The 12,327-nt window shown below is 53.6% G+C and overlaps 35 non-coding genes across 35 annotated transcripts; 18 read left to right on the top strand and 17 right to left on the bottom strand.

Moving 5' to 3' along the window:
• The first annotated feature begins 338 nt into the window (after positions 1-338).
• Trnai-uau (transfer RNA isoleucine (anticodon UAU)) lies at positions 339-430 on the top strand. The gene is given in 2 exon segments: positions 339-376; positions 395-430. It is a non-coding gene; the product is annotated as a tRNA-Ile (tRNA).
• Positions 431-541: 111 nt separating this feature from the next.
• On the top strand, positions 542-613 carry Trnad-guc (transfer RNA aspartic acid (anticodon GUC)). Its single transcript has one exon. It is a non-coding gene; the product is annotated as a tRNA-Asp (tRNA).
• A 236-nt stretch (positions 614-849) lies between these two features.
• Positions 850-921, bottom strand: Trnam-cau (transfer RNA methionine (anticodon CAU)). The gene has a single exon. It is a non-coding gene; the product is annotated as a tRNA-Met (tRNA).
• Positions 922-1,169: 248 nt separating this feature from the next.
• Trnar-acg (transfer RNA arginine (anticodon ACG)) lies at positions 1,170-1,242 on the bottom strand. The gene has a single exon. It is a non-coding gene; the product is annotated as a tRNA-Arg (tRNA).
• A 442-nt stretch (positions 1,243-1,684) lies between these two features.
• On the top strand, positions 1,685-1,776 carry Trnai-uau (transfer RNA isoleucine (anticodon UAU)). The gene is given in 2 exon segments: positions 1,685-1,722; positions 1,741-1,776. It is a non-coding gene; the product is annotated as a tRNA-Ile (tRNA).
• Positions 1,777-1,887: 111 nt separating this feature from the next.
• Trnad-guc (transfer RNA aspartic acid (anticodon GUC)) lies at positions 1,888-1,959 on the top strand. The gene has a single exon. It is a non-coding gene; the product is annotated as a tRNA-Asp (tRNA).
• Positions 1,960-2,195: 236 nt separating this feature from the next.
• Trnam-cau (transfer RNA methionine (anticodon CAU)) lies at positions 2,196-2,267 on the bottom strand. Its single transcript has one exon. It is a non-coding gene; the product is annotated as a tRNA-Met (tRNA).
• A 248-nt stretch (positions 2,268-2,515) lies between these two features.
• Positions 2,516-2,588, bottom strand: Trnar-acg (transfer RNA arginine (anticodon ACG)). Its single transcript has one exon. It is a non-coding gene; the product is annotated as a tRNA-Arg (tRNA).
• Positions 2,589-3,030: 442 nt separating this feature from the next.
• Trnai-uau (transfer RNA isoleucine (anticodon UAU)) lies at positions 3,031-3,122 on the top strand. The gene is given in 2 exon segments: positions 3,031-3,068; positions 3,087-3,122. It is a non-coding gene; the product is annotated as a tRNA-Ile (tRNA).
• A 111-nt stretch (positions 3,123-3,233) lies between these two features.
• On the top strand, positions 3,234-3,305 carry Trnad-guc (transfer RNA aspartic acid (anticodon GUC)). Its single transcript has one exon. It is a non-coding gene; the product is annotated as a tRNA-Asp (tRNA).
• A 236-nt stretch (positions 3,306-3,541) lies between these two features.
• Positions 3,542-3,613, bottom strand: Trnam-cau (transfer RNA methionine (anticodon CAU)). Its single transcript has one exon. It is a non-coding gene; the product is annotated as a tRNA-Met (tRNA).
• A 248-nt stretch (positions 3,614-3,861) lies between these two features.
• Positions 3,862-3,934, bottom strand: Trnar-acg (transfer RNA arginine (anticodon ACG)). The gene has a single exon. It is a non-coding gene; the product is annotated as a tRNA-Arg (tRNA).
• A 442-nt stretch (positions 3,935-4,376) lies between these two features.
• On the top strand, positions 4,377-4,468 carry Trnai-uau (transfer RNA isoleucine (anticodon UAU)). The gene is given in 2 exon segments: positions 4,377-4,414; positions 4,433-4,468. It is a non-coding gene; the product is annotated as a tRNA-Ile (tRNA).
• Positions 4,469-4,579: 111 nt separating this feature from the next.
• Positions 4,580-4,651, top strand: Trnad-guc (transfer RNA aspartic acid (anticodon GUC)). Its single transcript has one exon. It is a non-coding gene; the product is annotated as a tRNA-Asp (tRNA).
• A 236-nt stretch (positions 4,652-4,887) lies between these two features.
• Positions 4,888-4,959, bottom strand: Trnam-cau (transfer RNA methionine (anticodon CAU)). The gene has a single exon. It is a non-coding gene; the product is annotated as a tRNA-Met (tRNA).
• A 248-nt stretch (positions 4,960-5,207) lies between these two features.
• On the bottom strand, positions 5,208-5,280 carry Trnar-acg (transfer RNA arginine (anticodon ACG)). The gene has a single exon. It is a non-coding gene; the product is annotated as a tRNA-Arg (tRNA).
• Positions 5,281-5,722: 442 nt separating this feature from the next.
• On the top strand, positions 5,723-5,814 carry Trnai-uau (transfer RNA isoleucine (anticodon UAU)). Its single transcript is given in 2 exon segments — positions 5,723-5,760; positions 5,779-5,814. It is a non-coding gene; the product is annotated as a tRNA-Ile (tRNA).
• A 111-nt stretch (positions 5,815-5,925) lies between these two features.
• Trnad-guc (transfer RNA aspartic acid (anticodon GUC)) lies at positions 5,926-5,997 on the top strand. Its single transcript has one exon. It is a non-coding gene; the product is annotated as a tRNA-Asp (tRNA).
• Positions 5,998-6,233: 236 nt separating this feature from the next.
• On the bottom strand, positions 6,234-6,305 carry Trnam-cau (transfer RNA methionine (anticodon CAU)). The gene has a single exon. It is a non-coding gene; the product is annotated as a tRNA-Met (tRNA).
• A 248-nt stretch (positions 6,306-6,553) lies between these two features.
• On the bottom strand, positions 6,554-6,626 carry Trnar-acg (transfer RNA arginine (anticodon ACG)). Its single transcript has one exon. It is a non-coding gene; the product is annotated as a tRNA-Arg (tRNA).
• A 442-nt stretch (positions 6,627-7,068) lies between these two features.
• On the top strand, positions 7,069-7,160 carry Trnai-uau (transfer RNA isoleucine (anticodon UAU)). Its single transcript is given in 2 exon segments — positions 7,069-7,106; positions 7,125-7,160. It is a non-coding gene; the product is annotated as a tRNA-Ile (tRNA).
• Positions 7,161-7,271: 111 nt separating this feature from the next.
• On the top strand, positions 7,272-7,343 carry Trnad-guc (transfer RNA aspartic acid (anticodon GUC)). Its single transcript has one exon. It is a non-coding gene; the product is annotated as a tRNA-Asp (tRNA).
• A 236-nt stretch (positions 7,344-7,579) lies between these two features.
• Positions 7,580-7,651, bottom strand: Trnam-cau (transfer RNA methionine (anticodon CAU)). Its single transcript has one exon. It is a non-coding gene; the product is annotated as a tRNA-Met (tRNA).
• A 762-nt stretch (positions 7,652-8,413) lies between these two features.
• Trnai-uau (transfer RNA isoleucine (anticodon UAU)) lies at positions 8,414-8,505 on the top strand. Its single transcript is given in 2 exon segments — positions 8,414-8,451; positions 8,470-8,505. It is a non-coding gene; the product is annotated as a tRNA-Ile (tRNA).
• Positions 8,506-8,616: 111 nt separating this feature from the next.
• On the top strand, positions 8,617-8,688 carry Trnad-guc (transfer RNA aspartic acid (anticodon GUC)). Its single transcript has one exon. It is a non-coding gene; the product is annotated as a tRNA-Asp (tRNA).
• A 236-nt stretch (positions 8,689-8,924) lies between these two features.
• Positions 8,925-8,996, bottom strand: Trnam-cau (transfer RNA methionine (anticodon CAU)). The gene has a single exon. It is a non-coding gene; the product is annotated as a tRNA-Met (tRNA).
• Positions 8,997-9,244: 248 nt separating this feature from the next.
• Positions 9,245-9,317, bottom strand: Trnar-acg (transfer RNA arginine (anticodon ACG)). Its single transcript has one exon. It is a non-coding gene; the product is annotated as a tRNA-Arg (tRNA).
• A 442-nt stretch (positions 9,318-9,759) lies between these two features.
• Positions 9,760-9,851, top strand: Trnai-uau (transfer RNA isoleucine (anticodon UAU)). The gene is given in 2 exon segments: positions 9,760-9,797; positions 9,816-9,851. It is a non-coding gene; the product is annotated as a tRNA-Ile (tRNA).
• Positions 9,852-9,962: 111 nt separating this feature from the next.
• Trnad-guc (transfer RNA aspartic acid (anticodon GUC)) lies at positions 9,963-10,034 on the top strand. The gene has a single exon. It is a non-coding gene; the product is annotated as a tRNA-Asp (tRNA).
• Positions 10,035-10,270: 236 nt separating this feature from the next.
• Positions 10,271-10,342, bottom strand: Trnam-cau (transfer RNA methionine (anticodon CAU)). The gene has a single exon. It is a non-coding gene; the product is annotated as a tRNA-Met (tRNA).
• Positions 10,343-10,590: 248 nt separating this feature from the next.
• Trnar-acg (transfer RNA arginine (anticodon ACG)) lies at positions 10,591-10,663 on the bottom strand. Its single transcript has one exon. It is a non-coding gene; the product is annotated as a tRNA-Arg (tRNA).
• A 442-nt stretch (positions 10,664-11,105) lies between these two features.
• On the top strand, positions 11,106-11,197 carry Trnai-uau (transfer RNA isoleucine (anticodon UAU)). Its single transcript is given in 2 exon segments — positions 11,106-11,143; positions 11,162-11,197. It is a non-coding gene; the product is annotated as a tRNA-Ile (tRNA).
• A 111-nt stretch (positions 11,198-11,308) lies between these two features.
• On the top strand, positions 11,309-11,380 carry Trnad-guc (transfer RNA aspartic acid (anticodon GUC)). The gene has a single exon. It is a non-coding gene; the product is annotated as a tRNA-Asp (tRNA).
• A 236-nt stretch (positions 11,381-11,616) lies between these two features.
• Trnam-cau (transfer RNA methionine (anticodon CAU)) lies at positions 11,617-11,688 on the bottom strand. Its single transcript has one exon. It is a non-coding gene; the product is annotated as a tRNA-Met (tRNA).
• A 248-nt stretch (positions 11,689-11,936) lies between these two features.
• Positions 11,937-12,009, bottom strand: Trnar-acg (transfer RNA arginine (anticodon ACG)). The gene has a single exon. It is a non-coding gene; the product is annotated as a tRNA-Arg (tRNA).
• Between the last annotated feature and the right edge of the window lie 318 nt (positions 12,010-12,327).

The following is a 12,327-nucleotide window of genomic DNA, read 5'->3' as shown; positions in this document are numbered from 1 at the left end:
TCTGGTCTTCCGCACTCTGCAGGGAGCTGCCAAGGAAGGCATCTCTCCTCCAGCTGCTCGGCCACGGTGCGCCTGCATAGCTTAGAGCTTGCCACACATCTGCCCTCGCTGTTGGACAGGTAGCAGAAGGCAAGGCGCGCGTTTTTCTGCAATTTTTCGGTGATGACAAGCGGTTGATATGCTTGTAAGTGTAGCATATGAAGCAAGAATCGTATGAAGCATCCGTAGCCAGGTGCTAAAGTCGCAGTATGGCCGCAGGTGACGGTCGTATGATGGGTCGGTAGCCACAACAGGTTGGCAGCAAAGCAAATACCGCTAACTGAAAGCACCCTGCTGTAGCCCCAGTGGCGCAATTGGTTAGCGCACGGTACTTATAAGGCAGTAGCCGTGAGCAATGCCGGGGTTGTGAGTTCGAGCCTCACCTGGGGCATACTTTTATTTCGTAGCAGCTGACTCTGAAAGCATCGGGACGCTAGATTTGAGATGAATCACCTACTTGAGAAGCATAAGTGTGCGTGCGTTGTGCGTACCGATTGCGTATTCCTCGGTAGTATAGTGGTTAGTATCCCCGCCTGTCACGCGGGAGACCGGGGTTCGATTCCCCGCCGGGGAGGTGCGATTTTTATATCGCGAAAGTTGCACGTGTGGCCCGAAAAGACATTAACGTTGTGATCGAGAAATGTAGTTGCTGCAGAATCGTAAGAAACTCTGCGTCTTAGGAAGTGTTTCTCGTATTCTCCACACGACGTCGTCGTCGTTTCAGAACTTACAGGGTTTGCTGTTGACGCTGAGTCAGCGCACCCCAGGCTTAATGATCGAGCTCGAAGCACCCAAGAAAAAGAATAATTTTAGCAGAGCGTGGTTTCGATCCACGGACCTCTGGGTTATGGGCCCAGCACGCTTCCACTGCGCCACTCTGCTGCGTGACGTGCGACACTTGGAAAAGCGTTGTCTGCGTCGCGTACCGTTTAATTAACTGTGCAACATCTCTCAGCTTGACTTGTCTCGACTTTGCTCGACTGACGCTACGCTGACGCTTGCACGAAGCGATATTTACCACGATCGTCTCGAGATGCAGCTGCGAGATGCTCAGGATTGACATTGCACTCCACGCAGGTGGAAACATTCGAATGCACTGCCTAGCTACGCGCCCGCAACTAACAAAATGCCGACCCTGCCAGGATTCGAACCTGGAATCTTCTGATCCGTAGTCAGACGCGTTATCCGTTGCGCCACAGGGCCACTGGTCGCCTTTCGTCATATGAGGCGGGTACACATCGCAGAGCAACGTGTTCTCCGTGGCTCGGCAACTGCGTGTCGTCCACTGACAACGGCGGCGCGGCCACTCTGGTCTTCCGCACTCTGCAGGGAGCTGCCAAGGAAGGCATCTCTCCTCCAGCTGCTCGGCCACGGTGCGCCTGCATAGCTTAGAGCTTGCCACACATCTGCCCTCGCTGTTGGACAGGTAGCAGAAGGCAAGGCGCGCGTTTTTCTGCAATTTTTCGGTGATGACAAGCGGTTGATATGCTTGTAAGTGTAGCATATGAAGCAAGAATCGTATGAAGCATCCGTAGCCAGGTGCTAAAGTCGCAGTATGGCCGCAGGTGACGGTCGTATGATGGGTCGGTAGCCACAACAGGTTGGCAGCAAAGCAAATACCGCTAACTGAAAGCACCCTGCTGTAGCCCCAGTGGCGCAATTGGTTAGCGCACGGTACTTATAAGGCAGTAGCCGTGAGCAATGCCGGGGTTGTGAGTTCGAGCCTCACCTGGGGCATACTTTTATTTCGTAGCAGCTGACTCTGAAAGCATCGGGACGCTAGATTTGAGATGAATCACCTACTTGAGAACCATAAGTGTGCGTGCGTTGTGCGTACCGATTGCGTATTCCTCGGTAGTATAGTGGTTAGTATCCCCGCCTGTCACGCGGGAGACTGGGGTTCGATTCCCCGCCGGGGAGGTGCGATTTTTATATCGCGAAAGTTGCACGTGTGGCCCGAAAAGACATTAACGTTGTGATCGAGAAATGTAGTTGCTGCAGAATCGTAAGAAACTCTGCGTCTTAGGAAGTGTTTCTCGTATTCTCCACACGACGTCGTCGTCGTTTCAGAACTTACAGGGTTTGCTGTTGACGCTGAGTCAGCGCACCCCAGGCTTAATGATCGAGCTCGAAGCACCCAAGAAAAAGAATAATTTTAGCAGAGCGTGGTTTCGATCCACGGACCTCTGGGTTATGGGCCCAGCACGCTTCCACTGCGCCACTCTGCTGCGTGACGTGCGACACTTGGAAAAGCGTTGTCTGCGTCGCGTACCGTTTAATTAACTGTGCAACATCTCTCAGCTTGACTTGTCTCGACTTTGCTCGACTGACGCTACGCTGACGCTTGCACGAAGCGATATTTACCACGATCGTCTCGAGATGCAGCTGCGAGATGCTCAGGATTGACATTGCACTCCACGCAGGTGGAAACATTCGAATGCACTGCCTAGCTACGCGCCCGCAACTAACAAAATGCCGACCCTGCCAGGATTCGAACCTGGAATCTTCTGATCCGTAGTCAGACGCGTTATCCGTTGCGCCACAGGGCCACTGTTCGCCTTTCGTCATATGAGGCGGGTACACATCGCAGAGCAACGTGTTCTCCGTGGCTCGGCAACTGCGTGTCGTCCACTGACAACGGCGGCGCGGCCACTCTGGTCTTCCGCACTCTGCAGGGAGCTGCCAAGGAAGGCATCTCTCCTCCAGCTGCTCGGCCACGGTGCGCCTGCATAGCTTAGAGCTTGCCACACATCTGCCCTCGCTGTTGGACAGGTAGCAGAAGGCAAGGCGCGCGTTTTTCTGCAATTTTTCGGTGATGACAAGCGGTTGATATGCTTGTAAGTGTAGCATATGAAGCAAGAATCGTATGAAGCATCCGTAGCCAGGTGCTAAAGTCGCAGTATGGCCGCAGGTGACGGTCGTATGATGGGTCGGTAGCCACAACAGGTTGGCAGCAAAGCAAATACCGCTAACTGAAAGCACCCTGCTGTAGCCCCAGTGGCGCAATTGGTTAGCGCACGGTACTTATAAGGCAGTAGCCGTGAGCAATGCCGGGGTTGTGAGTTCGAGCCTCACCTGGGGCATACTTTTATTTCGTAGCAGCTGACTCTGAAAGCATCGGGACGCTAGATTTGAGATGAATCACCTACTTGAGAACCATAAGTGTGCGTGCGTTGTGCGTACCGATTGCGTATTCCTCGGTAGTATAGTGGTTAGTATCCCCGCCTGTCACGCGGGAGACCGGGGTTCGATTCCCCGCCGGGGAGGTGCGATTTTTATATCGCGAAAGTTGCACGTGTGGCCCGAAAAGACATTAACGTTGTGATCGAGAAATGTAGTTGCTGCAGAATCGTAAGAAACTCTGCGTCTTAGGAAGTGTTTCTCGTATTCTCCACACGACGTCGTCGTCGTTTCAGAACTTACAGGGTTTGCTGTTGACGCTGAGTCAGCGCACCCCAGGCTTAATGATCGAGCTCGAAGCACCCAAGAAAAAGAATAATTTTAGCAGAGCGTGGTTTCGATCCACGGACCTCTGGGTTATGGGCCCAGCACGCTTCCACTGCGCCACTCTGCTGCGTGACGTGCGACACTTGGAAAAGCGTTGTCTGCGTCGCGTACCGTTTAATTAACTGTGCAACATCTCTCAGCTTGACTTGTCTCGACTTTGCTCGACTGACGCTACGCTGACGCTTGCACGAAGCGATATTTACCACGATCGTCTCGAGATGCAGCTGCGAGATGCTCAGGATTGACATTGCACTCCACGCAGGTGGAAACATTCGAATGCACTGCCTAGCTACGCGCCCGCAACTAACAAAATGCCGACCCTGCCAGGATTCGAACCTGGAATCTTCTGATCCGTAGTCAGACGCGTTATCCGTTGCGCCACAGGGCCACTGGTCGCCTTTCGTCATATGAGGCGGGTACACATCGCAGAGCAACGTGTTCTCCGTGGCTCGGCAACTGCGTGTCGTCCACTGACAACGGCGGCGCGGCCACTCTGGTCTTCCGCACTCTGCAGGGAGCTGCCAAGGAAGGCATCTCTCCTCCAGCTGCTCGGCCACGGTGCGCCTGCATAGCTTAGAGCTTGCCACACATCTGCCCTCGCTGTTGGACAGGTAGCAGAAGGCAAGGCGCGCGTTTTTCTGCAATTTTTCGGTGATGACAAGCGGTTGATATGCTTGTAAGTGTAGCATATGAAGCAAGAATCGTATGAAGCATCCGTAGCCAGGTGCTAAAGTCGCAGTATGGCCGCAGGTGACGGTCGTATGATGGGTCGGTAGCCACAACAGGTTGGCAGCAAAGCAAATACCGCTAACTGAAAGCACCCTGCTGTAGCCCCAGTGGCGCAATTGGTTAGCGCACGGTACTTATAAGGCAGTAGCCGTGAGCAATGCCGGGGTTGTGAGTTCGAGCCTCACCTGGGGCATACTTTTATTTCGTAGCAGCTGACTCTGAAAGCATCGGGACGCTAGATTTGAGATGAATCACCTACTTGAGAAGCATAAGTGTGCGTGCGTTGTGCGTACCGATTGCGTATTCCTCGGTAGTATAGTGGTTAGTATCCCCGCCTGTCACGCGGGAGACCGGGGTTCGATTCTCCGCCGGGGAGGTGCGATTTTTATATCGCGAAAGTTGCACGTGTGGCCCGAAAAGACATTAACGTTGTGATCGAGAAATGTAGTTGCTGCAGAATCGTAAGAAACTCTGCGTCTTAGGAAGTGTTTCTCGTATTCTCCACACGACGTCGTCGTCGTTTCAGAACTTACAGGGTTTGCTGTTGACGCTGAGTCAGCGCACCCCAGGCTTAATGATCGAGCTCGAAGCACCCAAGAAAAAGAATAATTTTAGCAGAGCGTGGTTTCGATCCACGGACCTCTGGGTTATGGGCCCAGCACGCTTCCACTGCGCCACTCTGCTGCGTGACGTGCGACACTTGGAAAAGCGTTGTCTGCGTCGCGTACCGTTTAATTAACTGTGCAACATCTCTCAGCTTGACTTGTCTCGACTTTGCTCGACTGACGCTACGCTGACGCTTGCACGAAGCGATATTTACCACGATCGTCTCGAGATGCAGCTGCAAGATGCTCAGGATTGACATTGCACTCCACGCAGGTGGAAACATTCGAATGCACTGCCTAGCTACGCGCCCGCAACTAACAAAATGCCGACCCTGCCAGGATTCGAACCTGGAATCTTCTGATCCGTAGTCAGACGCGTTATCCGTTGCGCCACAGGGCCACTGGTCGCCTTTCGTCATATGAGGCGGGTACACATCGCAGAGCAACGTGTTCTCCGTGGCTCGGCAACTGCGTGTCGTCCACTGACAACGGCGGCGCGGCCACTCTGGTCTTCCGCACTCTGCAGGGAGCTGCCAAGGAAGGCATCTCTCCTCCAGCTGCTCGGCCACGGTGCGCCTGCATAGCTTAGAGCTTGCCACACATCTGCCCTCGCTGTTGGACAGGTAGCAGAAGGCAAGGCGCGCGTTTTTCTGCAATTTTTCGGTGATGACAAGCGGTTGATATGCTTGTAAGTGTAGCATATGAAGCAAGAATCGTATGAAGCATCCGTAGCCAGGTGCTAAAGTCGCAGTATGGCCGCAGGTGACGGTCGTATGATGGGTCGGTAGCCACAACAGGTTGGCAGCAAAGCAAATACCGCTAACTGAAAGCACCCTGCTGTAGCCCCAGTGGCGCAATTGGTTAGCGCACGGTACTTATAAGGCAGTAGCCGTGAGCAATGCCGGGGTTGTGAGTTCGAGCCTCACCTGGGGCATACTTTTATTTCGTAGCAGCTGACTCTGAAAGCATCGGGACGCTAGATTTGAGATGAATCACCTACTTGAGAAGCATAAGTGTGCGTGCGTTGTGCGTACCGATTGCGTATTCCTCGGTAGTATAGTGGTTAGTATCCCCGCCTGTCACGCGGGAGACCGGGGTTCGATTCACCGCCGGGGAGGTGCGATTTTTATATCGCGAAAGTTGCACGTGTGGCCCGAAAAGACATTAACGTTGTGATCGAGAAATGTAGTTGCTGCAGAATCGTAAGAAACTCTGCGTCTTAGGAAGTGTTTCTCGTATTCTCCACACGACGTCGTCGTCGTTTCAGAACTTACAGGGTTTGCTGTTGACGCTGAGTCAGCGCACCCCAGGCTTAATGATCGAGCTCGAAGCACCCAAGAAAAAGAATAATTTTAGCAGAGCGTGGTTTCGATCCACGGACCTCTGGGTTATGGGCCCAGCACGCTTCCACTGCGCCACTCTGCTGCGTGACGTGCGACACTTGGAAAAGCGTTGTCTGCGTCGCGTACCGTTTAATTAACTGTGCAACATCTCTCAGCTTGACTTGTCTCGACTTTGCTCGACTGACGCTACGCTGACGCTTGCACGAAGCGATATTTACCACGATCGTCTCGAGATGCAGCTGCGAGATGCTCAGGATTGACATTGCACTCCACGCAGGTGGAAACATTCGAATGCACTGCCTAGCTACGCGCCCGCAACTAACAAAATGCCGACCCTGCCAGGATTCGAACCTGGAATCTTCTGATCCGTAGTCAGACGCGTTATCCGTTGCGCCACAGGGCCACTGGTCGCCTTTCGCCATATGAGGCGGGTACACATCGCAGAGCAACGTGTTCTCCGTGGCTCGGCAACTGCGTGTCGTCCACTGACAACGGCGGCGCGGCCACTCTGGTCTTCCGCACTCTGCAGGGAGCTGCCAAGGAAGGCATCTCTCCTCCAGCTGCTCGGCCACGGTGCGCCTGCATAGCTTAGAGCTTGCCACACATCTGCCCTCGCTGTTGGACAGGTAGCAGAAGGCAAGGCGCGCGTTTTTCTGCAATTTTTCGGTGATGACAAGCGGTTGATATGCTTGTAAGTGTAGCATATGAAGCAAGAATCGTATGAAGCATCCGTAGCCAGGTGCTAAAGTCGCAGTATGGCCGCAGGTGACGGTCGTATGATGGGTCGGTAGCCACAACAGGTTGGCAGCAAAGCAAATACCGCTAACTGAAAGCACCCTGCTGTAGCCCCAGTGGCGCAATTGGTTAGCGCACGGTACTTATAAGGCAGTAGCCGTGAGCAATGCCGGGGTTGTGAGTTCGAGCCTCACCTGGGGCATACTTTTATTTCGTAGCAGCTGACTCTGAAAGCATCGGGACGCTAGATTTGAGATGAATCACCTACTTGAGAAGCATAAGTGTGCGTGCGTTGTGCGTACCGATTGCGTATTCCTCGGTAGTATAGTGGTTAGTATCCCCGCCTGTCACGCGGGAGACCGGGGTTCGATTCCCCGCCGGGGAGGTGCGATTTTTATATCGCGAAAGTTGCACGTGTGGCCCGAAAAGACATTAACGTTGTGATCGAGAAATGTAGTTGCTGCAGAATCGTAAGAAACTCTGCGTCTTAGGAAGTGTTTCTCGTATTCTCCACACGACGTCGTCGTCGTTTCAGAACTTACAGGGTTTGCTGTTGACGCTGAGTCAGCGCACCCCAGGCTTAATGATCGAGCTCGAAGCACCCAAGAAAAAGAATAATTTTAGCAGAGCGTGGTTTCGATCCACGGACCTCTGGGTTATGGGCCCAGCACGCTTCCACTGCGCCACTCTGCTGCGTGACGTGCGACACTTGGAAAAGCGTTGTCTGCGTCGCGTACCGTTTAATTAACTGTGCAACATCTCTCAGCTTGACTTGTCTCGACTTTGCTCGACTGACGCTACGCTGACGCTTGCACGAAGCGATATTTACCACGATCGTCTCGAGATGCAGCTGCGAGATGCTCAGGATTGACATTGCACTCCACGCAGGTGGAAACATTCGAATGCACTGCCTAGCTACGCGCCCGCAACTAACAAAATGCCGACCCTGCCAGGATTCTAACCTGGAATCTTCTGACCGTAGTCAGACGCGTTATCCGTTGCGCCACAGGGCCACTGGTCGCCTTTCGCCATATGAGGCGGGTACACATCGCAGAGCAACGTGTTCTCCGTGGCTCGGCAACTGCGTGTCGTCCACTGACAACGGCGGCGCGGCCACTCTGGTCTTCCGCACTCTGCAGGGAGCTGCCAAGGAAGGCATCTCTCCTCCAGCTGCTCGGCCACGGTGCGCCTGCATAGCTTAGAGCTTGCCACACATCTGCCCTCGCTGTTGGACAGGTAGCAGAAGGCAAGGCGCGCGTTTTTCTGCAATTTTTCGGTGATGACAAGCGGTTGATATGCTTGTAAGTGTAGCATATGAAGCAAGAATCGTATGAAGCATCCGTAGCCAGGTGCTAAAGTCGCAGTATGGCCGCAGGTGACGGTCGTATGATGGGTCGGTAGCCACAACAGGTTGGCAGCAAAGCAAATACCGCTAACTGAAAGCACCCTGCTGTAGCCCCAGTGGCGCAATTGGTTAGCGCACGGTACTTATAAGGCAGTAGCCGTGAGCAATGCCGGGGTTGTGAGTTCGAGCCTCACCTGGGGCATACTTTTATTTCGTAGCAGCTGACTCTGAAAGCATCGGGACGCTAGATTTGAGATGAATCACCTACTTGAGAAGCATAAGTGTGCGTGCGTTGTGCGTACCGATTGCGTATTCCTCGGTAGTATAGTGGTTAGTATCCCCGCCTGTCACGCGGGAGACCGGGGTTCGATTCCCCGCCGGGGAGGTGCGATTTTTATATCGCGAAAGTTGCACGTGTGGCCCGAAAAGACATTAACGTTGTGATCGAGAAATGTAGTTGCTGCAGAATCGTAAGAAACTCTGCGTCTTAGGAAGTGTTTCTCGTATTCTCCACACGACGTCGTCGTCGTTTCAGAACTTACAGGGTTTGCTGTTGACGCTGAGTCAGCGCACCCCAGGCTTAATGATCGAGCTCGAAGCACCCAAGAAAAAGAATAATTTTAGCAGAGCGTGGTTTCGATCCACGGACCTCTGGGTTATGGGCCCAGCACGCTTCCACTGCGCCACTCTGCTGCGTGACGTGCGACACTTGGAAAAGCGTTGTCTGCGTCGCGTACCGTTTAATTAACTGTGCAACATCTCTCAGCTTGACTTGTCTCGACTTTGCTCGACTGACGCTACGCTGACGCTTGCACGAAGCGATATTTACCACGATCGTCTCGAGATGCAGCTGCGAGATGCTCAGGATTGACATTGCACTCCACGCAGGTGGAAACATTCGAATGCACTGCCTAGCTACGCGCCCGCAACTAACAAAATGCCGACCCTGCCAGGATTCGAACCTGGAATCTTCTGATCCGTAGTCAGACGCGTTATCCGTTGCGCCACAGGGCCACTGGTCGCCTTTCGTCATATGAGGCGGGTACACATCGCAGAGCAACGTGTTCTCCGTGGCTCGGCAACTGCGTGTCGTCCACTGACAACGGCGGCGCGGCCACTCTGGTCTTCCGCACTCTGCAGGGAGCTGCCAAGGAAGGCATCTCTCCTCCAGCTGCTCGGCCACGGTGCGCCTGCATAGCTTAGAGCTTGCCACACATCTGCCCTCGCTGTTGGACAGGTAGCAGAAGGCAAGGCGCGCGTTTTTCTGCAATTTTTCGGTGATGACAAGCGGTTGATATGCTTGTAAGTGTAGCATATGAAGCAAGAATCGTATGAAGCATCCGTAGCCAGGTGCTAAAGTCGCAGTATGGCCGCAGGTGACGGTCGTATGATGGGTCGGTAGCCACAACAGGTTGGCAGCAAAGCAAATACCGCTAACTGAAAGCACCCTGCTGTAGCCCCAGTGGCGCAATTGGTTAGCGCACGGTACTTATAAGGCAGTAGCCGTGAGCAATGCCGGGGTTGTGAGTTCGAGCCTCACCTGGGGCATACTTTTATTTCGTAGCAGCTGACTCTGAAAGCATCGGGACGCTAGATTTGAGATGAATCACCTACTTGAGAACCATAAGTGTGCGTGCGTTGTGCGTACCGATTGCGTATTCCTCGGTAGTATAGTGGTTAGTATCCCCGCCTGTCACGCGGGAGACTGGGGTTCGATTCCCCGCCGGGGAGGTGCGATTTTTATATCGCGAAAGTTGCACGTGTGGCCCGAAAAGACATTAACGTTGTGATCGAGAAATGTAGTTGCTGCAGAATCGTAAGAAACTCTGCGTCTTAGGAAGTGTTTCTCGTATTCTCCACACGACGTCGTCGTCGTTTCAGAACTTACAGGGTTTGCTGTTGACGCTGAGTCAGCGCACCCCAGGCTTAATGATCGAGCTCGAAGCACCCAAGAAAAAGAATAATTTTAGCAGAGCGTGGTTTCGATCCACGGACCTCTGGGTTATGGGCCCAGCACGCTTCCACTGCGCCACTCTGCTGCGTGACGTGCGACACTTGGAAAAGCGTTGTCTGCGTCGCGTACCGTTTAATTAACTGTGCAACATCTCTCAGCTTGACTTGTCTCGACTTTGCTCGACTGACGCTACGCTGACGCTTGCACGAAGCGATATTTACCACGATCGTCTCGAGATGCAGCTGCGAGATGCTCAGGATTGACATTGCACTCCACGCAGGTGGAAACATTCGAATGCACTGCCTAGCTACGCGCCCGCAACTAACAAAATGCCGACCCTGCCAGGATTCGAACCTGGAATCTTCTGATCCGTAGTCAGACGCGTTATCCGTTGCGCCACAGGGCCACTGGTCGCCTTTCGCCATATGAGGCGGGTACACATCGCAGAGCAACGTGTTCTCCGTGGCTCGGCAACTGCGTGTCGTCCACTGACAACGGCGGCGCGGCCACTCTGGTCTTCCGCACTCTGCAGGGAGCTGCCAAGGAAGGCATCTCTCCTCCAGCTGCTCGGCCACGGTGCGCCTGCATAGCTTAGAGCTTGCCACACATCTGCCCTCGCTGTTGGACAGGTAGCAGAAGGCAAGGCGCGCGTTTTTCTGCAATTTTTCGGTGATGACAAGCGGTTGATATGCTTGTAAGTGTAGCATATGAAGCAAGAATCGTATGAAGCATCCGTAGCCAGGTGCTAAAGTCGCAGTATGGCCGCAGGTGACGGTCGTATGATGGGTCGGTAGCCACAACAGGTTGGCAGCAAAGCAAATACCGCTAACTGAAAGCACCCTGCTGTAGCCCCAGTGGCGCAATTGGTTAGCGCACGGTACTTATAAGGCAGTAGCCGTGAGCAATGCCGGGGTTGTGAGTTCGAGCCTCACCTGGGGCATACTTTTATTTCGTAGCAGCTGACTCTGAAAGCATCGGGACGCTAGATTTGAGATGAATCACCTACTTGAGAACCATAAGTGTGCGTGCGTTGTGCGTACCGATTGCGTATTCCTCGGTAGTATAGTGGTTAGTATCCCCGCCTGTCACGCGGGAGACTGGGGTTCGATTCCCCGCCGGGGAGGTGCGATTTTTATATCGCGAAAGTTGCACGTGTGGCCCGAAAAGACATTAACGTTGTGATCGAGAAATGTAGTTGCTGCAGAATCGTAAGAAACTCTGCGTCTTAGGAAGTGTTTCTCGTATTCTCCACACGACGTCGTCGTCGTTTCAGAACTTACAGGGTTTGCTGTTGACGCTGAGTCAGCGCACCCCAGGCTTAATGATCGAGCTCGAAGCACCCAAGAAAAAGAATAATTTTAGCAGAGCGTGGTTTCGATCCACGGACCTCTGGGTTATGGGCCCAGCACGCTTCCACTGCGCCACTCTGCTGCGTGACGTGCGACACTTGGAAAAGCGTTGTCTGCGTCGCGTACCGTTTAATTAACTGTGCAACATCTCTCAGCTTGACTTGTCTCGACTTTGCTCGACTGACGCTACGCTGACGCTTGCACGAAGCGATATTTACCACGATCGTCTCGAGATGCAGCTGCGAGATGCTCAGGATTGACATTGCACTCCACGCAGGTGGAAACATTCGAATGCACTGCCTAGCTACGCGCCCGCAACTAACAAAATGCCGACCCTGCCAGGATTCGAACCTGGAATCTTCTGATCCGTAGTCAGACGCGTTATCCGTTGCGCCACAGGGCCACTGGTCGCCTTTCGTCATATGAGGCGGGTACACATCGCAGAGCAACGTGTTCTCCGTGGCTCGGCAACTGCGTGTCGTCCACTGACAACGGCGGCGCGGCCACTCTGGTCTTCCGCACTCTGCAGGGAGCTGCCAAGGAAGGCATCTCTCCTCCAGCTGCTCGGCCACGGTGCGCCTGCATAGCTTAGAGCTTGCCACACATCTGCCCTCGCTGTTGGACAGGTAGCAGAAGGCAAGGCGCGCGTTTTTCTGCAATTTTTCGGTGATGACAAGCGGTTGATATGCTTGTAAGTGTAGCATATGAAGCAAGAATCGTA

The sequence above is a fragment of the Schistocerca cancellata genome, chromosome 9 (assembly GCF_023864275.1).
Source record: "Schistocerca cancellata isolate TAMUIC-IGC-003103 chromosome 9, iqSchCanc2.1, whole genome shotgun sequence".
Taxonomy (NCBI): Eukaryota; Metazoa; Arthropoda; class Insecta; order Orthoptera; family Acrididae; genus Schistocerca; species Schistocerca cancellata.
This window is presented reverse-complemented; position numbering and strand designations above follow the sequence as displayed.